The following is a 15442-nucleotide window of genomic DNA, read 5'->3' as shown; positions in this document are numbered from 1 at the left end:
AATATAACAAATTAGTAATGTTGACAGAGAAAAGGGTAATGCAATAAAAAGGTACTACTTGCAAATATGCAATTTGCAGTTTTATTTTAAAATGTGGATTCACATCCGTTTGTTTGCATGAAGTTCTGTCACCCTGTGCATACCCTCACCTGGAGGAAACTGATAGTGGCCGCGTCCCCATCCTGCTGAGGACATGGGAGCTCCTTGGGCAGGGGTAGGGGGTCTGAAGGCCCGGCACTCAAAAGGGGGTCTCATCTTCCACCGCACACGCTTGGGGCGTGCCCCGTGCCAGCGCCGACCCCAGCCCCTCTCCCGCGGGTCGAGGTGGCTGGCCTCGCACGCCTCTCGCCGCCCCGCCCGCAGGCGGCGCTCTCCGGCCGGTCTCCCGCCGGGGTCGCGACGGGGCGTGCGCGCTCGAGGGCTGCGTTCGCACTTCCTGGTGGCGGCGCGCGGAGCGAGCGCGGGCTTGTTGCGGGTACGGCGGTCGGCGCTCGCTGCCCCCACCTGTCCCTGGTCACCTGGGGCCGGGCGCGGCAGGTGTCCGGACTGCGACCTCGTCGCGGGTCTGGTCCGGCGCCAGCGCCTCGGACGCGGGAGCGCGAGCCGGGAGTCGCCGCGCATCGGGTGAGTTGCGGGAATCGGCGCCGGCGTCTCGCCGCCGCTTCCCCACCGGGGACTCCGGGGCGCCGGCGGCACCGCGTCGCTCCCTGCTTCCCCGGCGGCGCTCTGCGCTTCGGGGAGGGAGAGGAATTTCTTTCCCCGGGATTCAGAGGCTGGGCTTGTCTAGTCCTTGGAGAGGATGGGGGCCCTGAACTGAAAGCCGAGGACGCCCGAGCCTGACCCGTCCGGCTGAGGGGTGGTCGTGGTCTTCGCGCCTGGGGTCGGTCCCGGGTTTGGGGCTCCGGGACTGGGGTGCGGGCATGGAACCGGTGGTCTGGGTTGGTCGTATACTCACACCCAGACGCTCCGCACCCCCTTCGCCGAGGAGAAAACTTAAACATTATGAAACATGGATGTTTTAGCAGTAGTGTGACTTTCCTTCCTGGCACACACAGGTGGGCGTATAGTCGCGCACGCACCTGCTCGTGTGTTCGGTGGGGCGGACTTCCTTGGGCGTCCAGTCTCCTGGCCCCCGGGCGTTGGGGACGGTACCCCGCGAGCCCCGGACACTGGGGTTAAGCCCGAGGACTTTTCAGGCTGTTTGTTCCCAGAGACCGTGGTGTTCTGGTTGGTTCATCCGTGACGGTCATAGATGGCTCAAAATTCTCTCAATAACCCTCCGGAATTTGCAGTCTCAGTGAAGCCCCGTTTCTCACCTGGGCAGGTGGCAGCAGGGCCCGCCCACTGCATTCCGGAGGCGGCCGCGGGGACGTGGCCGGCGGAGGAAGGTCCAGCCGGGAGGAAACACGCTGGGTTCACCCCATTACTGCTTTGCTGTGCAAATGACTCAGGTAAGGGCGGGGTTGGGGGGAAGAGTGTTGCTCAAACCCCAGAGACAAACCCAGAGAGACTAGAATTGCAAAGGACTTAGGAATGAGTGTTTGCACCTCAGAATTGCTAATGGCATAAATTCACATCATTTCACGTGTGCTTTTCAGATTATTCTTAAGCTTCTTCAATGACAAAACTACTAATTAACATATTCATTTTTCTTTTTCTTTTTTTTTCCATGACAGCCTCTAAGACTGGGCTGTCCTTGTGGTATCACTAGAATTGAATTATTGGGAATTGCAGGTGAGGAGCAGCCTCCCAGCTGTGAGAATCGTTGGGCCAGGGGAACCTGTGGTTTAAAAGCTATTTAAAAGACAAGAGGGCAGTGAGAGGTGTAAACCTTGATGGGTGCTTATTTGATGGAAAAAAGTTTAATTGTGCCAGTAGGGGAAATTTGTGCTCATTATTTTATAGTATGAAGAATATTAGTTTTGTTTAGTTGCTTTAGGTAATGGTATACCGATTGCAGTTTCTAAAAAAACCCTTGCTGTTAGAAATACATTCTAAATTTGAAATACAGGTTCAGGATTTGCTGCAAAATAATCCAGTTTGGGGGAGGGCTGCCAGTGGAGAAGTGAAGGGGAGCAAGATGGAGGCTGGACATGAATTGTTAATAGTTGAAGCTGGATGAAGGGTATCGGGGTAGGGACTGCCTTGTACTGCTGACTCTACTTTTTCATGGCATTTTCCTTGAAAAGTAACACCACCTGTTACTTTGTGTGTGTGTGTGTATGTGTGTGTGTGTAAGACAGATTTGGAGGGTAACACTGGTGATTCTAGATTCAAAGCCTTCCACAAGTGTTCACTGTTAACTTGGTGTAAAGGCTGTCTCTTCACTCAACAAGTCTTTTTCTTCCTCTGGGGGGTGCCGCTTTATTTTGCTGTGACGCCTACCCTGTTTGCTGAGTCTGACAAAGCTGAGAGGATCAAGCTGATGCAGGTGGATGCTGGGTCAGCCTTTTTTTTTTTTAATACAAAGAGTATTAGCAAGCCTGGGGGTTGAGCTGCCTCCAAACGGACAGGTTGTGCAAAATGTGTTAGCAGTTTTTCTGAACTGCCCAAATCCTTTCCAAGTTATGCTCAACAACAACAAAAAAAATAGAGCTCAGAGTCGTGAATAAAATCATGCACACTTAGGGTTTGTGTACACTTCTGGAAGCACTAGATACCTCAATAGAAAGTCAACATTATGAAAACAAGAGTGAGTGGAGATCTGCCTGTTACCTGAAAGAGATCCTGTAGGTGTGTGTATATCCTTTCTTCCTGTTCTCACCTTGTTTGCTTCAGGTATCGTGAAGTGTAAATACTTAGCAAGAAACTGCTTTCTAAAATTTCTGCACTTTCTTTTCCAAGAAGCCTGTTTTCAAGAGGAGGGACGTGGGAAGTCATATCAATACATTCATCCAACTTGCTTATTTTTACCCCCGCTGGATTTCTCCTATAATTCCTACTCATTCTGTCATGCCTGATTAGTAATTTGGAAAAGTACAAGGGAGCTATTAAAGTGGAGGAAAGGGAGGCATAGTCCTCAAAGATAAACCCACATTTCTCAGTAGCTTCTGTGGAACTGATTTTAATGCCTCCTTTCTTTTAAGAGAAAAAGGTCAAGTAAGTTAAATCTGTGATAGCTGAAACTTCGAGTGTTAGATGAATCCCTCAGCATAGGCCTTGCCCATATAGATTCACTAGGATGAAAGTTGTAAAGATGCTTTAAGTCAGGTTCTGTTGAGGAAATGCCAGAGCACCTCCTAGTTTCCTTGTAGTACATGAGAAAATGAAATCCCCTTACTGTTGGAAAATATCGGAGTGAATTCATGATGGTCCCTAAGTGGAATTGCTTAGCTTGTGATTTGATTTTCTTTGTGTAAATAAAAGAACTATGCAACTGTTAAGTAGTTTTTATTTTCTACCTCAATTCTCTAAAACAAGAGCAGGGAGAGAGAAGAGAAACTCGCCACTCCCTGTGACCAGGGAGTGACCTAACTGCTCTCCTTGGTGAGAGGATGGTGGGTTTGGGTTCTGGAGAGCTGATTGCTAATAGCCATTTTAAGGAATTACCACAAATGTGACACCATCTTCTCCTTGCTAGTGTTATAAAAGGGTATAAACACACTGGAAAGCAAATTACACACCACTTTATTGGACTGGAAATGAGAGAGAAGGGTGTTGGCAGTCTAGTCAGTAATCATCTTCTAATTTGTAAGCACTCTCCTCTCCTCTCCATCACTTCATCCCATTCTGTAAGGAGGAGCAGCCGTGCTGGAGGATTATTTTCATTTTTAACAGATGAGAACGTTGAAAACCTAAAGGGATGGCTTGCCAGATAGTTTCTTTGGCGATATGGGGGAAGGAAATTTATTATTCGTTAGGAGTTCAAGTCGTCTTCACACATGTGTTTTTAATTCTCACAAAGCTCTTTAATTGGATATTTTCAACCCATTTTGCAGATGAAATTGTAGCTAAGAGGGGTTAGTAGTTCACTTGAGATCTGGCAGCTGAGAGCCAGGATTCAAACTTTGATCGGCTGGATCTTAGAGATTACGTTATTTCCAGCCTCTGTGCTGGTCCACACTCTAGCAAACAGCAAAGCTTCCATCTCTAGAAAGTTGGTTGATTAGTTTAGGCAAGCTATCTTTTTTTTTAACTTTCTGTTTTACGTTGGAGGATAGCCCATTAACAGTGTTGTGATAGTTTCAGGTGCGCCAAGTGACTCAGCCTTACATGTACATATATCCATTCTCCCCCAGAGTTCCCTCCCATCCAGCCTTAGGCAAGCTGTTTTTTTGTGTGCCATACTGGTTAAACTGGGGGCATGTGCCAATTGAGATGTTTTGTCAGTCCAGCGCAGAGTTTGGGGGAGAAAAAAATGAAGCTGAGCTAACATCGACAATTGAGAGATTTCAAGTATTCTGCCCCCAAAACTCCCAGAGGCGGTAGTGGGGCAGCCTTCTGGATTAGGTGGCGTACCCCAGTTGCCCCTCGTCTCCACCACTCCTTACAGTGGCCCCATCCTTGAGGCAGGGGACCATGGCACTTGCCCCACTGTTCTTACCGTAAGAGGTCTTCCTACGTGTGCGTCTACTCCACACGGAGTAACAAAGGCTCTTGCCCCAAGAAAAGGGAAAGAGCATATTCCTTGGAGAGAGTGAAGACTCTTGTGTTTAGTCTGCAGCAATTCTGTGACGGAAAATCCAAGGGATGTCATCACTTTCCTCACATCCTGTCTCTGTTACTCATTTACACAGAATAGCTTACTACCCCACAGTACAATAGAAATGGAGAACATATGAGGGCAGGCTGCCGCGGAAAAGAGAAATACCTCCAAAATCCCAAACCACTGGCTCTTTGTGGGTGGGAAGATGGGTCTTGGGCACTCTGCGGAGGTGGGCCACGAAGAAGCCCTCCCTCTTTAAGCAGCCTGACTTTGGCATCCGCACTCTGAGCTTGTGCGCTGGCTCTTTGTGGCTGCTCTGAGGGGCCCCAGAAGGTACTCACTTCCCCATGCTGTGCCCACCCCTCTCCAGCTGGTGCCAGATCTGACTCCGCAGGCAGGAGGAACTGAGGCGCCCAAGGGTGGCCTGTAGGGTCAAGGGACGGGTATTCTCCCCTCTGTCTACATTTGGAGTTTCATTTATATCTTGGTTTCCTTCACCTGAACTCACTGTGTGTGGCTGTGGGAAGGTGTGCGTGTGTGGATGGGGGTGTGGTGGGTGAGGCGGAAACGTGCCTTAAAGAGGAAATGTAGATGGAACCTTGTGGAGTGGTTTTGTTTTTTTCCTTTGGAGTTGTTTTTGAAGAAACGGCAGATGATGTTTGTTTTGAGACCTTTGTCGCTAGAGCTGTCAGCCTAGGTGTGTGCATGCCCCAGTGTGAGAAGAAACATGGGACGGGGGGCTGCTGCCTTGTGTGGTTGAAAGAAGCTGGTTAGAGGCCAGTGGGTTGATCACATCCTTTCTGGAGAGCTCTGGGATTCAGGTGCGTGGGTGTGTCCTCAGAAAGGTGATTTCTACTCCCTGGCCAGCGCCCCGGGTGTGTACTCCTGCCAGGTCGCTGATGTCTTTGTGCGTCTCCCACCACCTCCCTGTGTGACCTTGACCTGTTCTGTTTTTTTTAACCACTCCGCCCTTCAGCCTTCCTCTGTGTAAAATGTTAGTACTCATAATGCCCATCTCATGGGGCTGCGAGGGTGAGGTTGACTGTTGTTGCCATTGGAGCCCCGTCTTCTTTGCTTTTACCTTTACATGGGGGATTTTCCCCCCAGAATTTTAGAAGGCAGGCCGCAGGGTGGGAACGAGTTCCAGCTCTGACCTCCCTGTTTCCAGAGGGACCCTGGCCTGCCTTGTGGCCTTGGGAAACGTTCTCCGTGACAGATGTCAACAGGGCTTTGGTGGAGTGGAGCAGCAGCCTTGGAACTGATGATGAGAACAGGACCAGGACCCAGGGCCAAAGCCCTGTTGTTTGGGAATTAAATGCACTCCGATTCCAGAAAGGAGAGGAGTCCCCTGGGTCCCCCCTCACTGAGGAGGAGCAGGCTGGGCAGGGCTCACAGACACCTGAGTTCTGTCCAGTACCTCGTCTGTCAGCTGGGGAAGCGCACTCAGGGGAATGTTTTTCAAGGAACTGACAGAAATGTGATGAAATCTTGACCCAGGCCCAGTGAAGTACTCTCTCTGACTTGCCGTTTTGTGGTGAAATCAAAAGACCAAGCACCCCGGCAGGTTTACTTTTAAGGTGGAGAAAGAGATGCTGTTAATCTGTATTTACAGAGCATTTTGTAGTTTTAAAAGGGCTATCTAATTTGATCTTTGACCAGTGGTATGGGGTTATTTGTTTGCATTTGTTTCTGTTACCTTTTGCTCTCAGGAGACATACATGAGGGAACTGAGGTTTAGGTCAGAGATGGGAACAGAGGACTGGGCTAAAGTTTTACTTTATCAGAGAAGGTCACCGAATTCATATTCTTTGTGCACTTAAGGAATCCTAGGGAGTGATGACATCCTGGGGTCGGGAAGGGAGAGGTGGAGAACTGAAGTGTTCCCGGGGAGCTGAAAACATCCTTTGTGTCCAGGAAGGTAGCCAGTCCCTTCAGAGTCCCCTGCAAGCAGAGGAGGCAAAGGTCTCCCTGTCAACAGCTCCTGCCCAGACCCATTCTTGGAAGTGCCGGCGGGCTCAGGGGGGAGGAGGACGGGCTTTCTTCTCCTGCCGGGGTCTAGACCTTCATGAAACCATTGCCTTTCCGCTCCTCCGCCCCCAACCAGTTGTTCAGGGGCTACTGAAGGGCCTGCACCTCCACCGCCCTCCCCACCCCAGCTGGTGGCCACAGAGCTGCTCCCTTCTCATGTTCTGAAAGGGGTCCCCCCCCCAGCCCCTGCCATCTCCCCCCACCCACCCCAGTTGGTACCCTTTCCTCCATTCAGCTTTATTCTGAAAAGTTTTTGAAGGGAACAAAATCCTCTGTGACCCAGCTATCCAAGGACCCAAAGACATTATCATTTTGACATATTTCCTTCCAGTTTTGTTTTGCCTTTGTTTGTTTTTCTTTTCTTTAAAAATTTATTTGACTGCCCTGGGCCTTAGTTGCAGCTTGTGGGACCTAGCTCCCTGATCGGGGATCAAACCGCCGGGCCCCCTTCATTGGGAGTGCAGAGTCCTAGCCACTGGACCACCAGGGAAGCCCCTTGCCTTTGTTTTTTAAAATAACTTTAATAAATTGTAACACTTTATAAACATTCATTTTATGTTAGCATTTTAAGAGCTGTCACACCAAGACTAATATTTGTTACAGCATTCTTTCCATGTCTTTCCTATTATCTATAATAACAGCATGCTATTTTAGCCTTTTTAAGCCATTCTCTTAATATTAGAGAGCTAAGTGCTCATTTTTTAATGTTGCGAATCATTCTAAATTGAATGTATGTAAACCTTTGATTCTGTGCTCTAAGAAGTAAATATAGTTGTTCTACCTCTGTGGCTCCTGGGCTCTTGAGGAGAGAAGCATCTTTTGTTAGTCTTTATAAGCCCCTTTCTACCACACCTGAGTTTATGTAATGAGCTGATTGCTGAGACTGGGGGTTGATCTGGGGCTAGTTGCTGGAGGAACCGAGCATGTGATTACAGGGTTGGAATTTTCAGCCCCTGTTCCCCACCCCCAGAAGGGAAGAGGTGCTGGAGAATTGCATTCAGTCACCCATGGCCAGTGATTTAATCAGTCGTGCATGTGTAATGGAATCTCCATAAAACCCCTAAGCAAAGGGGTTTGGAGAACTCCTGAGTTGGCGAACCCATCAAGGTGTTGGGAGGATCATGTGTCCAGAGTGGGCAGGGAAGCTTGGTGCCGCTTCCCCATACCTTGCCCTGTGCGTCTCTTCGCTTTGGCTGTTCCTGAGTTGTATCATTTATAGTCAACCAGTAATTGTAAGTAAAGTGTTTCCCTAAATTCTGTGAGCCACTGAAGCAGATTATCGAGCCAGAGGAGGGGGTCATGGGAACCGCTGATTTATAAGCACTTGGTAGAAGGTACAGGTGAGAACCAGGGACTTTGAGCTGCCATCTGAAGAGGAGAGCAGTCTTATGGGACTGAGCCCTCAGTCCACAGGAGTGAGCTCTGTCCTCATGCTGGGTAGTTAGTGTCAGAACTGCTTGGCGTGCAAAAGCCCACATATTTGGTGTCAGCAGTATTGTGAGTAGAAACAGCATTTTTACCCTTCAGTTTCACTTCCTGTTATTTGGGACGGATTTCTTTCTTTCTTTTTTTTTTGCTTGTGGGATCTCAGTTCCCACACCAGGGATTGAACCTGGGCCCCTTGCAGTGGATATGCAGAGTCCTAACCACTGGACCGTCGGGGAATTACCTGGGATGGATTTTTACAAGCATGATTAGTAAGTCGAAGGTTTTCTTTTTTATTTTGCTGACATATAATTTATAATGTTGTGTCAGATTCAGATACAACACAGTGATTCAGTTATATATATATAATTTCTTTTATTCTTTTCCATTATGGTTTATTATAGGGTGTTGGGTGTAGTTCCTTGTGTTATGGAGTAGAACCTTGTTTATACATCCCGTATATACTAGTTTGCACCTGCTAATTCTAAACTTTGAATCCATTGCTCCCCTCCTCTCCTTCCCCTTGCCAGTGAGTCTGTTTCTGCTTCTTAGATAAGTTCATTTGTGTCATATTTTAGCTTCCATACATAAGTGATACCATATGGTATTTGTTTTTGTCTGACTTATTTAATTTAATATAATCTCTAGATCCATCCGTGTTGCTGCAAATGGCATTATTTTATTCTTTTTATGACTGAGTAATACTCCATTTTATATGTAGACCACATCTTTGTCCATTCACTTGTTGGACATTTAGGTTGCTTCCGTGTCTTGGCTGTTGTAAACAGTGCCCCTCTGAACACTGGGGTGCATGTATCTTTTTTTAATTATTTAGTTTTGGCTGCGCCGGGTCTTCACTGCCGCGTGGGCTTTTCTCTAGCTGTGGCGAGCGGGAGCCTTTCTCTGGTTCTGGTGTGAGGGCTTCTCCTTGTGGCGGCTTCTCTGGTTGCGGAGCACAGGCTCGTGGGTGTGTGGGCTTCGTTAGTTGTGACTCCTGGCTGCAGGGCCCAGGCTGAATGGTCGTGGCGTACAGGCTTAGCACAGCATGAAGGATCTTCCTGGATCAGGGATTAAAAGCCTCGTCTCCTGCGTTGGTGGGTAGATTCTTTACCACCGAGCCACCAGTGTTTGAATTAAAGTTTTGTCCAGGAGTGGGATGGCTGGATCCTGTGGTAGCTCTGTTTTTAGTTTTTTTCAGGTCACTCCATGCTGTTTTCCATAATGGCTGTGCCAATTTACATTCTTAACGACAGCCTAGGAGGGTTTTCTTTTTTCCACACCCTTCCCAGCCTTTATTGTTAGTGGTGTGAGTCAAAGGTTTTGAATAGTAAAAGGTTTTCTTTCTGATTACAAAAGCAATGAATTTTCATTGTGGAAAACCTAGCAAGCTTAGAAGATTCCAAAAAAGTAAACTCACACCCATATACTCAGCTAGTTCCTGCAAGCCTAGCTCGGATCTGTCCCTCCAGGAAGTGCAGGCTAGCTTGTCCCTGTGTGGCCTGTGGACCAGCCGCATTGGGAGCTTGTTAGAAGTACAGAACCTCAGCCCCACCCCAGACATAGTGAACCCTAATCCACATCCATATAACCCACATTTCATCCACACATTTCACATCGTCCACATTCATGCTTGAGAAGTGTTGGTCTACAAGGCCATGACCTTACCAATCACAGGTTGCCTGGCGTTAATTAGCTCTGATCTGTGTATGTTCGTGTTTTTCCTGTTTGCCCAGTATTGGAATAATTCTGTGTGTACCACTGCTGGGCATCCTCCCGTCCCCTGCCGTCAAGGCTGTCTGATCACAACAGCTCGCTCCCGTCAGTGACACCGGTGCTAGGGACCAGCTGAGTGTCTGAGCGGCATGGAGCATCTCACAGTGTCTCCATGTGAGAAACCGTGGTACATACAGCTTTTACCTTCTGTCATCTAACACTGTCGTCAGCATTGTCTGGTTCTCTAATCTTTCTGAAGAGCTCATCTTTCATGGCTAGAAATAGTAGTCCATCTTAGCGCTGTCATAATTCATTTGAATATGAATTAAGTCAAATGAATTATGACTACTTCTCTATTGTGAGGAACAGGAGGAAAAGGGGATGACAGATGATGAGATGATTGGATGGCATCACCGACTCTATGAACATGGGTTGGAGCAAACTCCAGGAGATGGTAAAGGACAGAGAAGCCTGGCGTCCTGCAGTCCACGGGGTCACAAAGAATTGGACATGACTGAGCGACTGAACTCTTATGAGGCATCTGAATTGTTCCGATCCGTTTGGGGCAGGAGTGTTCTGTAGGCTACTGTAAGTATGCCGAAGTGAGCTGCTCAGGCTATGCTTATTACTTCCTTCAGCTCTGTTTATTTCCTTGTGCTGAATTCCTGGAGTGGAGATCCTGGATCAAAAGGCACAGACCTTCTAAACAGTCTTTAAAAGGCAGCAGGAGTGTAGGAAAGACCCTGACAGATACCCTCCCAGGCACTGGACAGTGGTCTGTAGGCACAGTCTCTGGGGAGCAGCAGGCATGCCTTGTTTGTCGTCATGCGCATCAAGGCCCCACTCAGAGCAGGTTCTAAGTGGGACTTCTGGAGGTTTGGGGAGAGAGATGGGAGTTACCTGAAAGATGGGTGACTACCTATGATGGTTTCTTCCTCCTAGCCAGAGTTCTGAGTTGTAATATCTGCCGCCAAGTAGGCAGCAGCTTCCTTCAGGGTGTGTGTCTGCATGTTTTCACTTGCCTTCCAGTGGAGCAGCAGGACGTGAAGTAAGTTAGTGGAGGCCTGACGTGATAGCCTCACTTACTGGTCCTGGACCTGCTGGACCTGACTGGTACCAAACTTGTTTTTGCTTCATGAATCTGGGACTGTTGGGTCACCTGACACTTTTCTTCCCAGGAGCGCACCGGGAAATTCATGTTAAACTGTGTGCTGAAAGGTACACTCAGATCCTATCATGACGAAAAAGTGAAATATCAACATGGTTTTTGTGATTGAGGCACAATTTGAACTTGGATGCCAGGAATATATTTTTGGCCGTTTATAAATATGTTTGGAGTAGGTCAGTGAATAAATATGCAAAGAATGAGTTTGATTATGTTAAATATTAAATAACATATACATGTTAAATATATGTGTCTATCATTCGACATAATTAAAACATTTTTAAACTGAATATTAAATCATTAGCCACTCATTTATATTCACTACTTGTCATGATTTCCAGGTAGACACACACATACCATATCTTCTGGACATAAGTGTGCTTGATTCAGAGTTTGTCTACAGCAAATAGACTTTTATGAATGGAATACAGTATACAATAGGAAAACCAAAGTGATGTCTTTTGTCAACATAATACTTGTGAGATTCATGCATATTGTATGTTTCAGTAGTTTGTTATTTATAATAGCTATTATAATAGCTTGTATTCCACTGCTTGATTCAGTTCAGTTCAGTCACTCAGTCGTGTCTGACTCTTTGCGACCCCATGAATCGCAGCACGCCAGACCTCCCTGTCCATCACCAACTCCCAGAGTTTACTCAAACTCATGTCCATCGAGTCTACCACCATTAATTTATCTATTCTTATTGGAAGGCCATTTAGGTTGTTTTCAGTTTGGGGTTTAAATGAAGAAAACTGCTATGAACTTTGTTTTACAAGTCCTTTTTAAAAAGCACAGTTTTATTGAGGTGCGATTTGCACACCATGAAATCCAGCCATCGTTAAGTGTACGGTCCTTTGATTGTTATAGACTTGTACACTGTCACCACCAAAGTTCGCTCATACTGACTTAGTCCCTACTCCTAAACCCAGGCAGCCATTGATCTGCTTTCTGTCTCTTGCCTTTTCTGGGTGTTTCCTATAAATAGAATCCTAGTATATGTATGTTTTTGGTGTCTTTTTTCTTTCACTTAGCATAATATTTTTGAAGTTCATCAATTTTAGTTCAGTCAGTAAAGAATCCGCCTGCAATGCAGGAGACCCTGGTTCGATTCCTGGGTCGGGAAGATCTTCTGGAGAAGGGATAGGCTACCCACTCCAGTATTCTTGGGCTTCCCTTGTGGCTCATCTCGTAAAGAATCTGCCTGCAGTGCGGGAGACCTGAGTTTGATCTCTGGATTGGGAAGATCCCCTGGAAAAGGGAAAGGCTACCCACTCCAGTATTCTGGCTGGAGAATTCCATGGACTGTATAGTCCGTGGGGTCCCAAAGAGTCGGACACGACTGAGCGACATTCACTTTCACTTATCAGTAGCTTCTTCCTTTGTATCATTGAATAGTATTCAGTTTTATGGATGTACCACATTTTATTTCTTCACTAGTTGATGAACATTTAAATTGTTTCTGGTTTTTGGCTATTGTAAATAATGTTTCTGTGAACATTCATGTAAGATGTATGGGAGTCTACATTTTTATTTCTCCTGGATAGATTCTTAGGAGTGTAATTACTAGATTCTGTGCTAAGTTTATGTTTAACTTGTAAAGTAAACTGTTTTCCAAAAGTGACTCTACAACGTTAGAGTCACACCAACAATGTATGATGGTTTTGATTTCTCCATATTCTTGCCAACACTCGATATTGTTAGTTTTTTTTATCATAGCCATTCTCATGGATATATGAGGGTATCTTATTACAGTTTATGGTTATTTGGCTACACCATTCAGCTTGCTTGCAGGATTAGTTCCCCAACCAGAGATTGAACCCCTGCCCCCTACAGTGGAAGCTCAGAGTCCTAACCACTGGACCATCAGGGAATTCCCTTATTAAAGTTTAAATTTACATTTCCCTAATGACTAAGGAAAAAATCTAGACAGCGTATTAAAAAAAAGACATCACTTTGCTGACCCAGGTCCATTTAGTCAAAGCTATGGTTTTTCCAATAGTCATGTTTGGATGTAAAAGTTGGACCATAAAGAATGCTGAGTGCTAAAGAATTGATGCTTCCAAATTGTGGTGCTGGAGAAAACTCTTGAGGGTCCCTTAGATAGCAGGGAAATCAAACCACTTGATCTTAAAGGAGATCAACCCTGAATATTCATTGGAAGGACTTCTGCTGAAGCTCCGATACTTTGGTCATGTGATGAGAAGAGCTGACTCATTGGAAAAGATCATGATGCTGGGAAAGATTGAGGGCAGGAGAAGGGGACGACAAAGGATGAGATGGTTGGATGGCATCACCAACTCAATGGACATGAATTGGACCAACCTCTGGGAGATAGTGAAGAACAGAGAAGCCTGGTGTGCTGCAGTCCATGGGGTCTCAAAGAGTTGGATACGACTTAGGGTCTGAACAACAACAGTGACTAATGATGATTAGCACCTTTCCATGTGCTTATTTTTTTTTTTTTAAAGAAGGTGAAAGTGTTAGATGCTTAGTTGTGTCCAACTCTTTGCAACCCCATGGACTGTAGCCTGCCAGGCTTCTCTGTCTATGGGATTTCCCAGGCAAGAATACTGGAGTGAGTAGCCATTACCTTCTCCAGGGGATCTTCAACCCAGGGATTGAACCCAGGTCTCCTGCATTGTAGGCAGATTCTTTACCTTTATTATTAGTCATTTGTGTATCTGCTTTGGTGAAATATCTAGTTAAATCTTTTGCCCATTTTTTAATTGGGTTGTCATCATCATATAGAGTTTCAAAACTTTTTTATACTCTTTAAAATATTCAAATATCTTTGAATAAAAATATGCAATTTTTTTAAATTCTAGAGGCAAAGGTTGTATCATAGTTACATGACATGCAGATATTTTCTGTAAATCTATGACTTTTTATTTTCTTAATGATACCTTTTAAAGAGAAAAGTTTTCAATTTTGATAAAGTCTAAGACAACAATTTCTTTTCTTTTATGGCTTGCACTTTTAATTACATATCTAGGAAATATTTCCTAACTATGTGCAAGCCCTTTTTTCTTTTTTTAAATAGACTTTATCTTCTAGAACAATTTTAAATTCATAACAAAATTGAGCAAATGTACAGTTTCCCAGAGACATATCCCATATATTTCCTGTCTCCTTGTATGCATTGCCTTATTATCAGCATCTCCAGCCCGTGGTACATTTGTTACAAAATGAACCTGCATTGACACATCATAATCACCCAAAGTTCATAGTTTACATCACAGTTCTCTCTTGGTATTGCACATTCTATGGGTTTGAACAGGTGTATAATGACATGTATCCACCATTATAGTATCATACAGAGTAATACTGGAAATACTTTGTGCTCCACCTGTTCATCCCTTCCTCCGCTCTAACCCTTGGCACCTACTCATCTTTTTACCATCTCCATGGTTTTGCCTTTTCCAGAATGTCATATAGTTGAGATCATACAGTATATAATTTTTTCAGATTGGCTTCTTTCACCTAGTAAATGCATTTTTAAGCTTCCTCCATGTCTTTTTATGGCTTTATAGCTTGCTTTTTTTTTTTTTTAATGCTGAGTCATAAGTTTATCTACGTTCTGAGGGATAGCTTGGTTTCTTCCAACTTTTGGCAATTATGACTAGAGCTGCTGTAACAATTTATGTGTAGGCTTTTGTGTGGACAAAAGTTTTACACTCCTTTTTGCAAATACCATGGAGGGCAACTGCTGGATCTGTTTAATTTTGTAACAAACTGCCAAGCTAAACTGTCTTAAGTGGCTGTACCGTATTTCCACCAGCAGTGAGAGTTCCTGTTGCTCCACGTAACTCACTAGCATTTGGTATTTTCACACCAAATGTGTATTTAAATGTCAGACTTTTCCAAGGGGTTGTACCATTTAATACTCCTGTGTCTTTTCTAATATTTGATATTCGTCTTATTTTAGCCATCTTGACGGATGTGAAATTGTATGACTACATGCTTTTAATTATCTTTCTCCTGATGACTAATGATGCAGAGCATCTTTTCACATGCTGTTGACCATGTTTGTTCATTTTCCTTTTGAACTGTCTTTTCAAGTGTTTTGCCACGTTTTTGTTTTGAGTAGTTTGTCTTTTTATTATTGATTTTTAGGCATTATTGATAGGTAGGTAGGTAGACAGCCTGGTAGTCTGAGCACACGTCCTTTGTTAGATATTTGTGTAGTGAATGTTTTCCCCCAGTGTGTCTCTTGCTTTTTCATTTTCTTATATAAAGGTTTTAACTTTAATGAGTTTTCTTCTTAATTTTTTCTTCTATGGTTGTTGCTTTTGTGTTTGCTTAACAATTCTCTACCTACCCCCAAGGTTGCAAAGATTTTCTTTTTTGTTTTCCTTCTAGAGGCTTTAGAATCTTAGCTTTTATGTTTAAGCCTATGATCAGTCCCAAATTAATTATTGAGTATGGTGTGATTGAGCTCCTTCTTTTTCATACAGTTATGCATT

At 45.1% G+C, this 15442-nt stretch overlaps 1 protein-coding gene across 1 annotated transcript in view; it reads left to right on the top strand.

Annotated features, from left to right (window-relative positions):
* The first annotated feature begins 448 nt into the window (after positions 1-448).
* Positions 449-15442, top strand: part of GPR160 (G protein-coupled receptor 160) — a 48486-nt gene continuing 33492 nt past the window's right edge. The window contains exons 1-2 of the mRNA XM_065942835.1: positions 449-624; positions 1325-1451. The gene's annotated coding sequence lies outside the window, so the exon portion shown is untranslated. The remainder of the gene's footprint in view (positions 625-1324; positions 1452-15442) is intronic.

The sequence above is a fragment of the Muntiacus reevesi genome, chromosome 8 (genome assembly GCF_963930625.1).
Source record: "Muntiacus reevesi chromosome 8, mMunRee1.1, whole genome shotgun sequence".
Lineage (NCBI taxonomy): Eukaryota > Metazoa > Chordata > Mammalia > Artiodactyla > Cervidae > Muntiacus > Muntiacus reevesi.
Note: the sequence above shows the minus strand (reverse complement) of the source record. Positions and strands in the feature narration are given on the sequence as shown.